We start from the raw sequence: 17,126 nt of genomic DNA on the forward strand, positions 1-17,126 counted from the left end.
TAATATATACTTAAGTAAATATTCATAACAAAATCACACCTTACACATATTGTTATTAGGGTAGCCCTTCGTTGTATGGAGGGAAAAAAAGTGTTTGGGTTCTTAATCTCACCCCTAAAAATATGCGAATAGCTCAAAAACGAATATATACAAAGCTTTAGGCCAATCAAAAAAGATTTAAAGGTGGCGCAAAGGGCTTGAAATCCTGGAAAATGACGAATTTTTACAATTTCGTGTTTCAGGCTTCCGTATTTCTAAACCCTAAGAAAATTAACTGCTTTTCCATACCGTAATAAGATCTGTGTTTTCCTAATTTTCTAAAATGGCCACAATCTTCAAAATCAGTCGATCAATAACAGAGTTACAGGGCAAAATATATATTGCTTTCGACAAATAAATATGAAAAGTAAATTAGGTATGTGCAAATGTGTTTATCAGTGAATCGTGGTATTCGGTTAAAAAACGCTCAAATGAACTTTTTTATATACATATATCCCTTGGAGCCAAACTTAAGTTTATTTATTTAAAAAAGTATACAGATATATTTTTTTTTATAAATTTTCTTCCGAAATGAGTGATGCCACATCAAATTTAAGCCTGCACTGCAACTTGTTCTTGCAACAAGCATGTCGAAAGAAATTAAAAAAAAAGTATAAAGAAATGAAAATATATATATATTTTAAAATTGCAAACAACTACAAAAAATTTTCTTTGACGTTTTCTTATTAAAACTATACTCCTCTTGTATGAATAAATTTTGAATAGTAGGTTTTTTTAAATAGATAAATTGCGGTACTTTGCATTGGGATGGAAAACCACTTCCAGAAATAACAGGTCGTGAAAAGGTGAAACGATTTCCAGTTGTTCTTACTTATAGGAATGGTGAACAGTTAATAGGAGCTTCAAAATTATATGCTGTAACGGGTTCGGAAATAGCTGATACGTTGTATGAACTGTTATTTGAATGGGATCTGAAGGATAATATTGATTTATTACCATATGTATTGAAATTAAAGGCTAAGGTTGAGCGTCAGAATATTATTGTCTTTATTACTGAAATACTTTCTCTTTTATAGTAAACCGTCTTACAATACTATTACAAATATTATATACATACTTACATACTAGAAATAACTACATTCTATTCCATAAGTGCCTAGTCAGCAAATATTTCTTATGACGTCACATTAACAAACAGGCACTGGCGATAGGGCATTCTGACCGGCACGTGTGCTTGTCAGTGTGACTCATTGAGCAAGGGTTTACAAACAAATGCAAATGGATATGCTTGTTGTTGTCGGGGTGAACATAATATATACGTATACGAAGCAGAGAAGCAGCACACATACACATGCAGATATCTTATCTGAGATATGCAATTATAATTGTGGAAGAGTCACTCACAAACACACGCGCATATGAGAGCTATACACGTACATCTGTAGTTATAATTATAACAGATTACCAACTAGTAGATTCTAGAACAGAAGCGCCTAGAAGATGCAACGAGGAAATCAAAGAGTATAAAAGGTCTCCGCAATAGAGGCGCTACAATCAGTTTCGATTAAGCACGCTATCTGTCGGGCAATAGTAGAGTTAAATATTGTGAAGTACTTGAATAAAGGCCATTTTGCATTACTAAATATTGGAGTTATTTATTCAAAAGTTTAGTGGTTCGAACTTAGCAGAAGTTTGCAAATAAGAGGATTTTCAGTAAATTCGTTACAATAATTTATGTGGGTCAACGTTGTAATATGAGGCCAATATGACTGTGTGTGGTTGGTATTTAAATATGTATAAGAACGCATTCGCATAGGAGGACATGATGCACATGCTGAAATGCATTGGCATAAAAAGGGGTAATGCATAATGCTACAATATTGTGGCCTGTTGTTTTGATACGACATCGGTTAACACAGGCGTTATAAAAGGAGCTGCAGCGTTATTAGAAAAAAAACTTGAGGGACAATTTTTTTATCTACCTTGTCGTCATTACATTTATGAAGTTCTGCTGAGTGTTATTTTCCAATAAATACTAGTAAGGACATTCAGTTATTTCGACGATTTCAAGAAAATTGCACAAACATCGACCAAAATAGTTTTAGAGATTTGATACAAAATAGCGAAATCAAATTACTTTTAAGCGATAGCAAAGATACTATTTTAAAAAACTCTAAGAAATAGTTGAAAAAGAAATTTGTAAGAGATGACTATAGGGTATTATTGGAATTAACGTCTATATGTCTAGGAGTAAGTGATGGCATAAAGTTTCGTACACCAATGCCTGGGTGGATGTCTAAGGCATTGTATTGCTTAAAAATCTTTTTATTTCGTGAACTCTCCAAACGAATGGAGTATGAAGAGAATTCGATAGCAAGTATATGCGCGTTTATTATACAATTCTATGTTAAGCTTTGGTTTTACTGTACCAATCCTCATAGAGCACCACTTCAAGACTTATCTTTTATTAAAGAAATTTATAAATACAGAAATGCTAATAAAAAAATATCTGACATTGCAATAAAAAGTTTTGTAACCACCTCAGGTACCTGTCTGAAGAATGTATTACATTGGTATTGTTCGATGATGACGTCTCTTGTACCATGAAGAAGAAGATTGTGGAAAAAATCAAAATCATAGACAACTGCGACAAGGAAACAGAAAATTTAAAGAGGTTACACTTAAGGCCCAGTGAAATCAATAAATTCATAGAGAAAGAACTGAACTACACGACTTTGTAACAGGTAATACAATTGATTTTTTTGGTCGGTTTGGGATATCATCTCAATTTCTGGAGGTAGATCCACTATACTGGGGGGATACAGGAACATATAAAAAAGCTAAAGATACTGTTATAAATATAAAAGTAGTTAACGACACAGCAGAACGAGGAGTAAAGCTTATGGAAGAATATAATAGAATACTTACAAATGACGAACAAGGAAAACAATATTTTTTACAAGTTGTAACTAATTACAAAAACAATTTGAATCATATACTAAATCATCATTAATTAGATCCTAGGAAATAATATCATATTATATACGTGTCAGCTAAAGTTTCATAAGATATATGTATATGTTTTAAAAATGTCTTTTCAAAAAAAATGTATAATAAATAAATTTTAAACCAACTCATTTACGTATACTCATTATATACACATGCTTGAAGTAATCACATCGTGTTTAAGGCATAATTTATTTTATAACTTTATGATTATTTGACCAATTTTTGTTGTTTTAAATTTATTTGAAAGCCAAATATCTCTAGAATTTACCAATAACACGATAAAATACGTTTCACCCATAACAAATGAAGTAGGGTTGACCAAATTTAAGAAATTGTAAAAATTCGTCATTTTTCAGGACTTCAAGCTCTTTGCGACACCTCTAACCCTTTTCCGATTGACCTAAAACTTTGTATATTCTAGATTTTAGGCTATTCGCATATTTCTAGGCGGTGAGATCCAGAATCGGAACACTTTGGAAAATAAGGGCCACCCTAATGAATATGTGTGATCGACTGTGAGAGGAATCACAGAAAAATAACAAATAAGGTAAAAATGCCAAGAGATTAAAATGTAAACAAATTTGGAAAAATTCCGTAAGTATAAACAATTTTAATGAACCGCAAGTGTAAAAAAAATACAATAACAACATACATAACATGACTTAGTTTTACAATTATGTGTGTGTGCATGTTCCCCTGCTTGGATTGTTGTACTGCTATCAAATGACCGCCTTATAATGTTGTTTTTTCAAAACCAAATTCCTATAGGCTTGCGCACAATTTTCTGTATCAATTTTAGAGTTCATTCTTTGTTCATTAGGGGTGTTCAAAATATGTAGCATTTCTAAAGTGAAGCGTTTATTGTAATGCTTTTCATTCTCTAGAATGGCTACGTTTTCAAAGTCAAGGTAGTGTCCTGTGTCCTTGAAATGGGAAGTTAAAGCCGTCTTGTTGTCCGAAGTGTTATTCCTTAATTTTATATTGGACCTATGAACGGAATCCTTGTCTCCAGTTTGAGTTTTGTTGTCCCAACATATACTTTGTCGCATACGTAGGAACCGTCACCATTGTACGGGATTTTGTAAACAACATCAGATTTCTCCTGACTTGGAATTTTGTCCTTCGTTTTGCTTTGTTTGTAACGTGTTATTATACGTGAACGCCAACTGATACTTCTTTGTCGAACATATCGGGTCTCCAAATTCTTTCCGATACTCCTGGAATATAAGCCATAGATTTGTATATTTTAGTCTTTATCTTTTTTCATCGGCTCTTTGGCGCTCGTTGAGCGATGACTTGGTAGCGATAACTTGTTGATCAACTTCATAGGAAACTGGTTCCTTTCCAAAGTTTTCTTGATTATCCCAATGTTCTTATTGTGAAACTTCTTGTCACTAATTGTCAGAACTCTTCTTATATAATTCTTCGCAGTGTTTACGATAGTTCTGGTTGGTGTTTGGAATAATAATTTATCAGTCTTCCGGACGCCGTAGGTCTTTTATGCCAATCCATGTATAATTTATTATTATTCCTAATTATAATTGTGTCAAGAAAAGGAAGTGTATTATCTTTTTCTACCTCCATAGTAAATCGAATTGTTTTATAATATTTGTTGAGCAATTAAAGCATATTGTCTAGTTCCTCTGTTTTAGCGATTGCAAAGAGGTCGTCTACATATTTTGTTAACAGTTGTGGCTTAGTTGTTGATTCTTCCTCGAACTTAGTTAACAACTCCTCCAAAACTATATCTGGTATGACTGGGGATCCCATTGGCATTCCTGATCGTTGCTCGTAGATTTTGCCATTACATTTAAAATAAAGGTTTTCTTTCTCACAAAATTTTACTATATTTTTTGTTTTTTTTTTAACAAAGTGTGCTCTTTAATATCACCGCACTTCGAAGAGATAATATCGATAGCTGCATCTACGGGAATACTGGGGAAGAAGGAAACCACGTCGAATGACACTGAACTCTCATCATCGTATATGGGCAAATCCCAAAAACTTTTACTTTTTTGGATACTCGGGTTTTACACACGGGCAAAAACCTTAAGGCCAGAAAAAAGTACAAGGGCATTAAGTTTGACCTTCCGATCTGATGATTTTAAAAATCAAGGAAGTTGATAGTAAGTTTTTGCAGAACTTCGAAACGTAAAAAACCTCGGTTTAGACTTTTCAAGTGATACCCTTCATTTTGCTTTGAATTTTTTCGATACAATTTTGAGGCATCGCTGAAACGCTATGGAATTCAAATTGAATGTTGTTTTTGAGACGGAGATTCTAAAAGTATGGGCAAACTTAATATGCCCAATCAAAGAAGCGATACTTTTTTTTGTCATTTTCAATATTGACAGTTTTTTGCTTATAGCTTTTTGAGGCAACTGAGTATTGAAATTTGGATTATGCACGATAATAGCCTATCAGGGACTAAAAATACGTGGGGCTTCAAATCCGATGTGCCCATTTCAGTTATGAAGGTAGAGGCAGAAAAGTGAAAGCACTTGGTTGCGTAATTTTTTTTCAGGTGCATGTTTTTTTGTGGACACAGCTACAATTTTACTTTTATCACTTCGTACCCGTTTGTTAATTTTTTCTCTACACCACAGTAGTATACCATCAATTGCCTCATCTTGGAATATTCACGCAAGGAAATTTATTGATGTTTGTACATGGGGCAAACATACGAAATTTCCGACAAAAATTGGCAATCGTCAAAAAGGGCAGACAGTTTTTTTTTGTATTTTTTGAAACCAGTTTTTATTTAAAAGTAAATGAAAATAAATACAAATTTGGTACAAAAATTAAAAAAAAAAAAACAAAATACATTTTTTTCTACACCTTTTGACGATTGCCAATTTTTGGCGAAAATTTCGTATATTTGCCCCATGTACAAACATCAATAAATTTCCTTGCGCGAAAATTCCAAGATGAGGCAATTGATGGTATACTACTGTGGTGTAGAGAAAAAATTAACACACGGTTATGAAATATTTGACGGTTACCCGGTTTCATATTTTTGCCGATATCTCTAAAACCGGGTCTCGGGCATCAACAAAATCTTACGTAAATATACCCCATATAGGTATGTACATCCTGATAAAATTTCAACACAATCGGTTAAGAAGTGTTTAAATAAGTAAACAAATTTAAGGTTTTCCGGGTTTATATTTTTATCAATATCTCCAAAACCGGATCTCGGGTATTACAAATTGTTTACCTAAACATACTTCGTTCACATATCTATATGTTTTTAAAGTTTCAAAAGAATCGGTAGAAAGGTGTTAAAATAAATTTGTTGCAAACTTTGCAATAAAAAATATTTGGCGTTTATTCGGTTTTATATTTTTGACGATATCTACAAAACCGGGTCTCGCGTATCAAAAAAATTTTACATAGCTAACAGTTGCATATATCTCCATATTTTGTTTAAATTTCGATATAATCGGTACAGAAGTGTTGAAGTAAATGTATATTTAACATTGCGACCTCAATTTATATATATTTTGCTCGATCTTTTGACTATATCTTTGTGAGGCATTATGTAAGACGAGTAACGGCGATGCACTATAGCTCCAATTTACCCCTCAATGTTCCTAACAAAAAGATATTTGCGTGATACCATGTTTCAAAAAAAAAATTTTTTTCTCCAAAAAAACCAAAGTTCGCTGATTTCCCCATATATGTATGTGTTAATTTAATTTTATATTTGAACTCCGTGGCATCTTTGATGTTACATTTTGAAAATTTTGTAACATTTTTGAGTATACCGACAACATACATATGTATATACACAGCTTGTATGAAGGCGAATCAATTGGCGAGCACATCGGCCGAAGGGGTATGTCTTCCTTGTGAATTTTTGGCAGTCCATAAATTCTGGGTGGATTTACATTTTTGGACATGAGAAAATTATTTTCTTTTTCCTCAATGTAGCCATTGTTGGACATCTTCATTACAAGTTCATTGTTCTTGTCTTGTAATTTGTTAGTCGGATCTCTTTTCAGAACTCTATAGTCTGAAATATTGATCACGAAAGCTTGCATCTTTACAGAATAGTCAGTTTGGTTCATCGCTACAGACAATACAAAACAAAGAAAGGCAGGAAATTGAAAGAAATAATTTGACGGCAGTCATACATAAACAAGTGAAGAAGAAGACGACATCATTTCGGGAAAAATTTGTTATAGAGACTTTACATTCAACCAAGAAGTTCCTTAATAGTAATAAGTAAAAAAGTACATTCTTCTGTACCTACAGCTGGGGTTAATTTATCCGTTATCGATTATACAGAATTCAAATGCGTTAGAATTAAGCTCAGAATGGGTTGTGTATATTGCCGTCTGCTATATCCCTCCTTCTGTGTATATCGATCATATTTCCCTGATGAAAATTGTTAGTTCAATGTTCAAGCCCATTGATTCGATGATAAGTCTGTGTGACTTTAATTTCCCGCATATATTATGGAACATATCTGACGAGGATATTGTACCTATTTCTTCAAAACTGTCCAACAACGAATTTTTATCCGAAATGACTGAACTTTTCCTTAAACAGATAAATATAATTCCTAATATGTTCGGGAGGACCCTTTATTTGGTATTTGTTGACGATACATCAAAATGTACTCTTAGCCGGGTTGAACCTCTAACTGTACCCTTACCATCCTTCCTTGGAAATAGCATACGAATTCGAAACAAATTCTCTGAGTATACCTGTTTCTAAATACGACTCTAGTTTCAGATTTGACTTTGCGAAGGCTAATTTTAGCAAACTTAATCAAACTTTATCTACAGTGGCGTGGCCCACCGTATTTGAGCCACTAAAATGTATTTGAATTTTATACCAACATTTACGGTGTTTTGGAAAAACACATACCTAAGCGAAAACGTGTGTCTACGGAACTAATCCAAATATGGTTCACTAAAGAGCCGAGGCCTTTAAAAAACAGAAAATCGCGCTTCTTCAAATTATTCAAAAGGCCGGGCTCTCACTCCGATTACTTGCAATACTCTATTTTGCGTCATAATTATTTTGAATTAAACAAAAAATGCTATAATGCATACATTAGAAAGATGAAAAGGAAAATAACTTGCAATCCAAAAGCCTTCTATGATTTCGTGACCTCTAAACGGAGGGTTAAAGGATTTCCGTCTGCTTTAAAATACCAGGTAGATTTCTGTAGCGACGATCAAGATATTGCTAATTTCTTTGCACAATTTTTCAAGTCCAACTATTCCACTGAACTTAACTCTTTTTCCAATGAATATCCATTTCAACTTAACTCAACACAATTAATATTCCTTTGAAGGAATCTTACAAGTACGGTCCTGATTAAATTCCCACTTGCATTCTTAGAAAATGCGCTGATACATTTATAAGCCCCTAATTGAATTATTCAATCTGTTCGTAAAACGTGGAGTTTTTCGTTCTGCTCGGAAGGAATCTGTTCTCATACCCCTGTACAAAAGTGGCGGTAGGTCGTGTGTAGAAAACTATCGAGCAATTGCAAAGTTGTCGGCCATTCCAAAGTTGTTTGAAGCTGTAGTTGTCAATCAGCTAAATTTTTTCATTTCTACTTTGATTGCAGAACCGCAACACGGATTCTGTGAAGGCAAATCTGCCATTACTAATCTACTTGAATTCACAACTCATGTGTCTAATGGATTTAGAGAAAATCTTCACATCGATGTTATTTATACTGATTTCAGTAAAGCATTTGACAAAGTATCCCACTCCTTACTTATCTGCAAGCTGGATCGGCTTGGCTTCCAACCTTGTCTCACCCAGTGGATCTCGTCGTATATCTGCGGTCGAACCCAAAAACTAATTTTTAAAAATACTCTTTCAATTATCATCGATGTTCCCTCTGGCGTCCCACATAGCAGTCACCTTGGTCCAATTCTGTTCTTGCTATTTATTAATGATATTTGTACCACTATAAAATATTCCAAAATCTTAATGTATGCCGATGATGTAAAGCTTGTTAGGTCTTATGCGTATATCGAAGAAGGTTCAAGCGGATTTAAGCTGCCTAGTTACTTGGCGCAACCTAAATTCAATGCCGCTGAACCTCAATTAATGGAAATTCATGTCCATCTCTCGAAGATTTTTGCCAGCAGCCTCCTACGTAATTAATAATTTTTGTCTTCTATCAGTAAGCTATTTTGTGGACTTGGGAGTCACGATAGATACTAAACTTAGTTTCAACCTTCATATTAATGGCACTGTCAATAAAGCTAGAGGTGTTCTTTCATTCGTGAAACGGTGGTCCAAAGAATTTAGTGACCCTTATGTAACTAAAGCGCTTTTTTTTAGTTAGACTGATAATAGAATACGTATAAATAGTCTGGAATCCAAAATATCGACTTAAATCAGTACAAAAGCAATTCTTACTTTTCTCTTTAAGGAGTTTTCAGTCGGACTCTGCGTATAATCTCCCCTTATACTAGTCGTTTGAGGCTTATCAATCTTCCAACTCTTGCAAATCATAGTGAAATGCTAGGCATAATATTTATGGCTTAGCTACTGAACAGATTGATTTCTAGCCCAATTCTCTTGAACGAAATAAACTTTAACGTCCCATCACGAGTGACAAGATATTAAAACCTCTTCTTTTGAGGCAGTATAGAACTAATTTCGAATTAAATGAACCTTTTCGGTGTTTGTGTCATGATTTGAACACTCATTCTAGTTCATTTGATATAATGGATTCACTTTATACCATAATGAAAACTCTCTATTTCTGTCTTAACTCGTAACAAAAACAAATAAAAATAAATATTTTACATACTAAAAAGTTCACTTACTTAACAATGTAGTATATGTATAATTTCAAACTGTTATATATACTCTGCTGATGATTTTTATTCTGTAGCTGAGCAGTTTTAAATCTCAACGCTTAACAAACCTCCGCCTATCAACAACTCCGCAAAAACAAATCCGTACGTCATGCGAATGCACCCCTCGCGTCGATTGGGCGGGCTGTGGTGGGTATTAATCCGTTGGGTATTATAAAATGTCCTAGTACTCAATGCGGATAAGGGCAATGTAACTGTAGCGATGAACCAAACTGACAATTCTGTAAAGATGCAAGCTATAGTGAACAATATTTCAGAAAACACAGTTCTGAAAAGAGATCTGACTAACAAATTACAATAAAAGAACAATGAATTTGTAATGAAGATGTTCAACAACAAAACAACAATCCAACATTATTTTAAATTAAGAGACCTCACTAAAATGTTAAGCAACAAAAAAACAAAAAAAAAAACAAACCACAATAACTCTTAAAACAATTTTTTGTGGGCACTCATTTAGATGTAGTGAGAGTTATTTTGGAGCACTGTATGCAAACAGCCCTGCAAAAATCGTTGGATCATGTGGTCCACTGGAGTACTTACCGTTTTACTCCACTGTAATGCAGCAATGGACCAACTCATGTTTCTACACGAACATATTGTAAGCTGATCATTGCTCGTTTTTAACGATTGTAATCACTACACGATGTTTATTGGACTGTGGGTACTCCATGGATTACTCTGATGTAATGCGTAGCTGGAGTTTATGGTCCAGTCCTAGGACATCGCAATGTTAATTGGACCATATTTTTGTATGAATTGGGGTTAATTTTGGAGTACTCGGTTGGTCCATAGCGAGTACTCCATAGCGAGTACTCCAAATGGATCACATTGTTGTTGAATTTGCATGTTAAATCTCCATCCGTATATAGATCACGCTTCACTGGAACGAGAGGAATGACTTGCTAATAGCAGATACCAAAAAAAGGTATGCAGTTAAATAATAATTGTAGTGAAAGTTTATAAACACAGAATCTAAATAACTAAAAATGCACAAACTGCCAACATATGTATTGCACCTTTATTAAGTTCTTATACACTGTAAGCTAATAACTGAACTGTATAGAATTAAGACAATTTATATGCAGAATTTAGATTAGGGGGACTCATGAAAGCATATAAACTTATAAGGTGTAAAATTATATCCATTTACACACGCTGTTATATGAACGCACCTAGAAATGCTCTTGATAAACTTGATTGTTTATCAGCTGTATTATTGCCAAACAAACATTTTTTGATTGTTATACAAATTAAAAAATGCCAAGATTAAGTGAAAAATCAAAACTAAAACGTCTTTACTAAGATATTCTACTAAATGACTTGCTGATGTTGGAGATTTCTGATGACAATGCCTGCTGTAATGTCTGCAAGGTTGCATTCCTTTGAGTTTACCGCGTTTACACAATGAAATGTGCGCGTAAATTTATACACATTGTGTAAATGATTTTTCATACAAAATTTGACAGTTCGTTTACGCACTAGATAAATTTATACGTTTACACACTTTATAAGGCATTTATACGGTTAAATGAGACCCCCTATTGTTTACAAACGTAAAAACAATAAAAGATAACAGAGCGATCAAAAAAACGTCCGCGCAACAGAAAGGTTACCAGATCATGATAAAATAAAGTACGCAAGCATCATCTACATCAAACGCATGTTTGCTTAAATCACTTTAGTTCTTCCTTTTTTCGCTATATTTTTATTCACGCTACACAAACAACATTTAGTCAATTTCAGACTACGTTTGGTCCTGATCAATGACATTTTTTTTATTTTTATTTTTATTTATTGCCCAAAAAATCACATTAACATACATATTTTACGTACTTATGTTAAAAATTTAGTTATTTAGTGTTATCCTAACATACACTTGTATTTATCTAGGAGCTTAAAATTTGTTCTATTACTTTCTATATACAATAGATTATGATTATTTCTTTTTATACATTTGTCTTTGATAGGAATCATTTAAGAATTTTTAATTTTCCTCCAAAAAGGGCTTAAAAGAAGATATGCTAATATTTTATCTGGATATGTGTGTATATAAAATGTTTTTAGATACCTAAGTATGTAACTTAAAGCTACTTCTTTATATATTGGTCTGTGTAATTTTCTGCGTTGGTATTATAGATTTTGTAACGTCTCTGATAGTAAATTGTTTTGTTATTTTTATGTAGTAGAGAATTGTTTTTTAATATTTTTAAATATATTGGAGATAAGTATCTTTCTGTCAAGGGTAAAGATATTTCTGTTTGCGTTGACAAATATTTACTGATCAACTCGTTTTCTAAGTATGTCATTCTTTCAACAAATCTGTCTGAGGATTTAATTAAAAAAGAACCTATTCGTGAAATTTTACATTTTTCATACAAAGCTTTATTGGAAATTCTCTTCCTGAAGGTGCCCGTTCTGTATGGTTGGCGGTTGAGCCCGCTACAAAGTCGCAAGATATATCGCTCAAATCGTCTGAGTCTCTCCATTTGGCTCGACGAGATATTAAACCATATAGGATGGGCATATGAGATTATTGGTCTTATTATTTGTTTATATATATTCAATTTAATACAGTTTGAAAGGCCAGTCTGCCTTTTAATAAAGTTGGAATAACCGAAAAACATTTTTTTTGCTTTTGCCAATATAAAATCTATGTGTCTCGCAAATGTAAATTTGCTATCCAATAATACTCCCAAATATTTTATTTGCTCTTTGTTGTTTATATTTATTTCATTAATTTTTATTTGCGGTTTATACTTACGAGCGTTTGGAAGCAAACTTTTTCTTGTTCCCTTAATAATTATAGTTTCGCTTTTAGCGACATTTAATTTTAATTTCCATTGTTGGAAATATCTATTTATTTGGCCAAGGTATAAGTTAATTGATTCGTTGGCTTTAGCTATGCGCGAATGAGATCCCAGTATTAGAATATCGTCCGCGTATATAATAACTTTTATTTCGGAATTGTTTGTTATAGTACCCACTGGTGGATTGGGTAAATCGGCTAGGAATATGTTATACAGGAAAGGGCCTAATAAAGACCCCTGGGGCACACCTGCGCCAACGTCTCTTATCATAGAATTATGTGTATACTCACTTACGTAAAATGTACGGTCTTTTAAGTAGCTGAGCAACATTTTGCATAAATGTTTATCAAAGTTAAAATATCGATACATTTTAAATATAATTCCTTCGACCCAGACTGTGTCGAAAGCTTTTTCCAAATCAAGACTTACTAGAATGGTTGCTTGACGACGGTTTAGATTACTGCATACAAAGTCAGAGAGCAGTGTTAATACATGATTCGTCGAGTGGTATGGCCGAAAGCCAAATTGATGGTCTTTTATAATATTGCGCTCTTCCATATGTTCTTTAATTTTTTCAAGTATTAAATCTTCTAGAAGTTTACTTATATTTGAAAGAAGGGATATTGGGCGGTAGCTAAAGACTGAATCAGGGTTAGAGTTTGGTTTTGGCACACAGATTACCTTTGAGGTTTTCCATTGTGTCGGAAAATATCCTAAATTAAGTGAATGGTTGAAAAGGATAGCTAAAAATCTCCAGAAATCATTCGTTGTTTTCCTGAGTAAGAAATTTGAGATTCCATCATCACCACAACTCTTTTTATTATTCTTTGATTGTAGGATTGTACAAATTTTCTTAGCATTTATAAATTTATGTCGCTGTTCAGATTCGATATCATTAAGTTCACCGTCCGCTGTAATGGAGCTGCATCACGCTGGAACCCGCTTTGAAAAAATCCAAATTTTTTTTGTGATTTCTATAACTACAAACGATGCAATTGATTGTAGTGAAATTCATTTTTTTGTAGTTCTTATAGTTACTCCGAAAATATAATACATTGTGCGGAAACCAAGCAATTTAAGTAAATTTGGTTTTTTTCTTTTTGAAATACGTTTTAAATCGTTTGTAGTTTTTCATACGAAAAAAAAATTTTTTTTTTGGTCCACAGGTTTCGGAGATATCGCTAACGCATCTCAAAAAAACCAAGAACGCAGCAATTTGGAAGCACTAAAAGTACTTTTCCTATAACTACAAACGATGAAATTGATTGTAGTGAAATTCATTTTTTTGTAGTTTTTATAGTTACTCCAAAAATATAATACATTGTGCGGAAACCAAGCAATTTAAGCAAATTTGGGTTTTTTCTTTTTGAAATACGTTTTAAATCGTTTGTAGTTTTTCATACGAAAAAAACATTTTTTTTTGGTCCACAGTTTTCGGAGATATCGCTAACGCATCTCAAAAAAACCAAGAACGCAGCAATTTGGAAGCACTAAAAGAACTTTTCCTATAACTACAAACGATGAAATTGTTTGTAGTGAAATTCATTTTTTTTTAGTTTTTATAGTTACTCCGAAAATATAATACATTGTGCGGAAACCAAGCAATTTAAGCAAATTTGGGTTTTTTCTTTTTGAAATACGTTTTAAATCGTTTGTAGTTTTTCATACGAAAAAAAATTTTTTTTTGGTCCACAGTTTTCGGAGATATCGCTAACGCATCTCAAAAAAAACAAGAACGCAGCAATTTGGAAGCACTAAAAGAACTTTTCCTATAACTACAAACGATGAAATTGATTGTAGTGAAATACATTTTTTTATAGTTTTTATAGTTACTCCGAAAATATAATACATTGTGCGGAAACCAAGCAATTTAAGCAAATTTGGGTTTTTTCTTTTTGAAATACGTTTTAAATCGTTTGTAGTTTTTCATACGAAAAAAAAATTTTTTTTTGGTCTATAGTTTTCGGAGATATCGCTAACGCATCTCAAAAAAACCAAGAACGCAGCAATTTGGAAGCACTAAAAATACTTTTCCTATAACTACAAACGATGAAATTGATTGTAGTGAAATTCATTTTTTTGTAGTTCTTATAGTTACTCCGAAAATATAATACATTGTGCGGAAACCAAGCAATTTAAGCAAATTTGGGTTTTTTCTTTTTGAAATACGTTTTAAATCGTTTGTAGTTTTTCATACGAAAAAAAAATTTTTTTTTGGTCCACAGTTTTCGGAGATATCGCTAACGCATCTCAAAAAAACAAGAACGCAGCAATTTGGAAGCACTAAAAGAACTTTTCCTATAACTACAAACGATGAAATTGATTGTAGTGAAATTAATTTTTTTATAGTTTTTATAGTTACTCCGAAAATATAATACATTGTGCGGAAACCAAGCAATTTAAGCAAATTTGGGTTTTTTCTTTTTGAAATACGTTTTAAATCGTTTGTAGTTTTTCATAGGAAAAAAAATTTATTTTTTTGGTTCCCAGGTTTAGGAGATATCGCTAACGCATCTCAAAAAAACCAAGAACGCAGCAATTTGGAAACTACAAACGATGAAATTGATTGTAGTGAAATTCATTTTTTTGTAGTTCTTATAGTTACTCCGAAAATATAATACATTGTGCGGAAACCAAGCAATTTAAGCAAATTTGGGTTTTTTCTTTTGAAATACGTTTTAAATCGTTTGTAGTTTTTCATACGAAAAAAAAAAATTTTTAAGTCCACAGGTTTCGGAGATATCGCTAACGCATCTCAAAAAAACCAAGAACGCAGCAATTTGGAAGCACTAAAAGTACTTTTCCTATAACTACAAACGATGAAATTGACTATAGTGAAATTCATTTTTTGTAGTTTTTATAGTTACTCCGAAAATATAATACATTGTGCGGAAACCAAGCAGTTTAAGCAAATTTGGGTTTTTTCTTTTTGAACGATTAAAAACGTATTTCAAAAACAAAAAAACCAAATTTACTTAAATTGCATGGTTTCCGCACAATGTATTATATTTTCGGAGTAACTATAAGAACTACAAAAAAATGAATTTCACTACAATCAATTTCATCGTTTGTAGTTATAGGAAATGCACTTTTAGTGCTTCCAAATTGCTGCGTTCTTGGTTTTTTTGAGATGCGTTAGCGTTATCTCCGAAACCTGTGGACCAAAAAAAAAATTTTTTTTCTATGAAAAATTACAAACGATTTAAAACGCATTTCAAAAAGAAAAAACCCAAATTTGCTTAAATTGCTTGGTTTCCGCACAATGTATTATATTTTCGGAGTAACTATAAAAACTAAAAAAAAATTTATTTCACTATAATCAATTTCATCGTTTGTAGTTATAGGAAAAGTACTTTTAGTGCTTCAAATTGCTGCGTTCTTGGTTTTTTTGAGATGCGTTAGCGATATCTCCGAAACCTGTGGACCAAAAAAAAAAATGTTTTCCTATGAAAAACTACAAACGATTTAAAACGTATTTCAGAAAGAAAAAACAAGGGATGACGGAAAATCGTTCCAATATACATCATTTATCCACCCTGTCGGAAAATCAACCAAACAAGATAAGCCAGTTATTGCTTGTCAGGCTTTTAACTTGAACGCGAACGGACTACTAACAATTTACAAGCGACGCCTACTGAAAATATATAAAGCAAAGGCGAGCATTTGGTTCAACAAACAATGCCTGGAATTGAATGTTACTCCGAAAATCGACACTGATGATGGCACAACGCCGAAACCGGTTTTCCTCAAAACCAAATTTGACAAGGGATGACGGAAAATCGTTCCAATATACATCATAGTGTAAAATTCTTACTTTGTACTGACATGTGATAAACAAGTCAGCATATACAATATGACGTCACAGTGCGAATTCGGGCCAGAAACGGGTAAAGCTCGACTTTTATGTATTAACTGCAACACAGCTGCTGAAAACTTGGTTGTTCGACTGCGCGAAAAATTTTTCGACAGAATAAGATCAGGTTTTTCAAATAGCAAATTAAAATTTCCATAAGCTCTGCCAACTCGGCAATTCGGCATATTAGAAAATTATTTGCAAAAATGTATATGAACAATGCATGAAAATTTTTAGATTATATTGCTAATACGTTACTGGGCATTTATTGGGCAATATACTCGCATCTTTATTTGCATTTTTTACTACCATATTATTACTTCGATTAGGGCATATAAATAGTTTGGTATTATTTCATAGGAAAAGTGCCTAGTTATGGAAGTAGTTATGCGCGTTATAATGAAAGCCCTCAATATGCATCGAAATTGGTATTTATAAAATCCCAAACATTTTTCTTTTGACGATTTTATCAAATGCCATATTGCCAAATTGCATCACCAATTTGGACAACTTAAGAAGAAGCATTATGAATGAAAAAGAGGAAGCTAGTTTTCAGGATTTTGTGATTTACATTTGAACATACATATGTATGTATGT

The sequence above is a fragment of the Eurosta solidaginis genome, chromosome 1 (genome assembly GCF_040869045.1).
Source record: "Eurosta solidaginis isolate ZX-2024a chromosome 1, ASM4086904v1, whole genome shotgun sequence".
Lineage (NCBI taxonomy): Eukaryota > Metazoa > Arthropoda > Insecta > Diptera > Tephritidae > Eurosta > Eurosta solidaginis.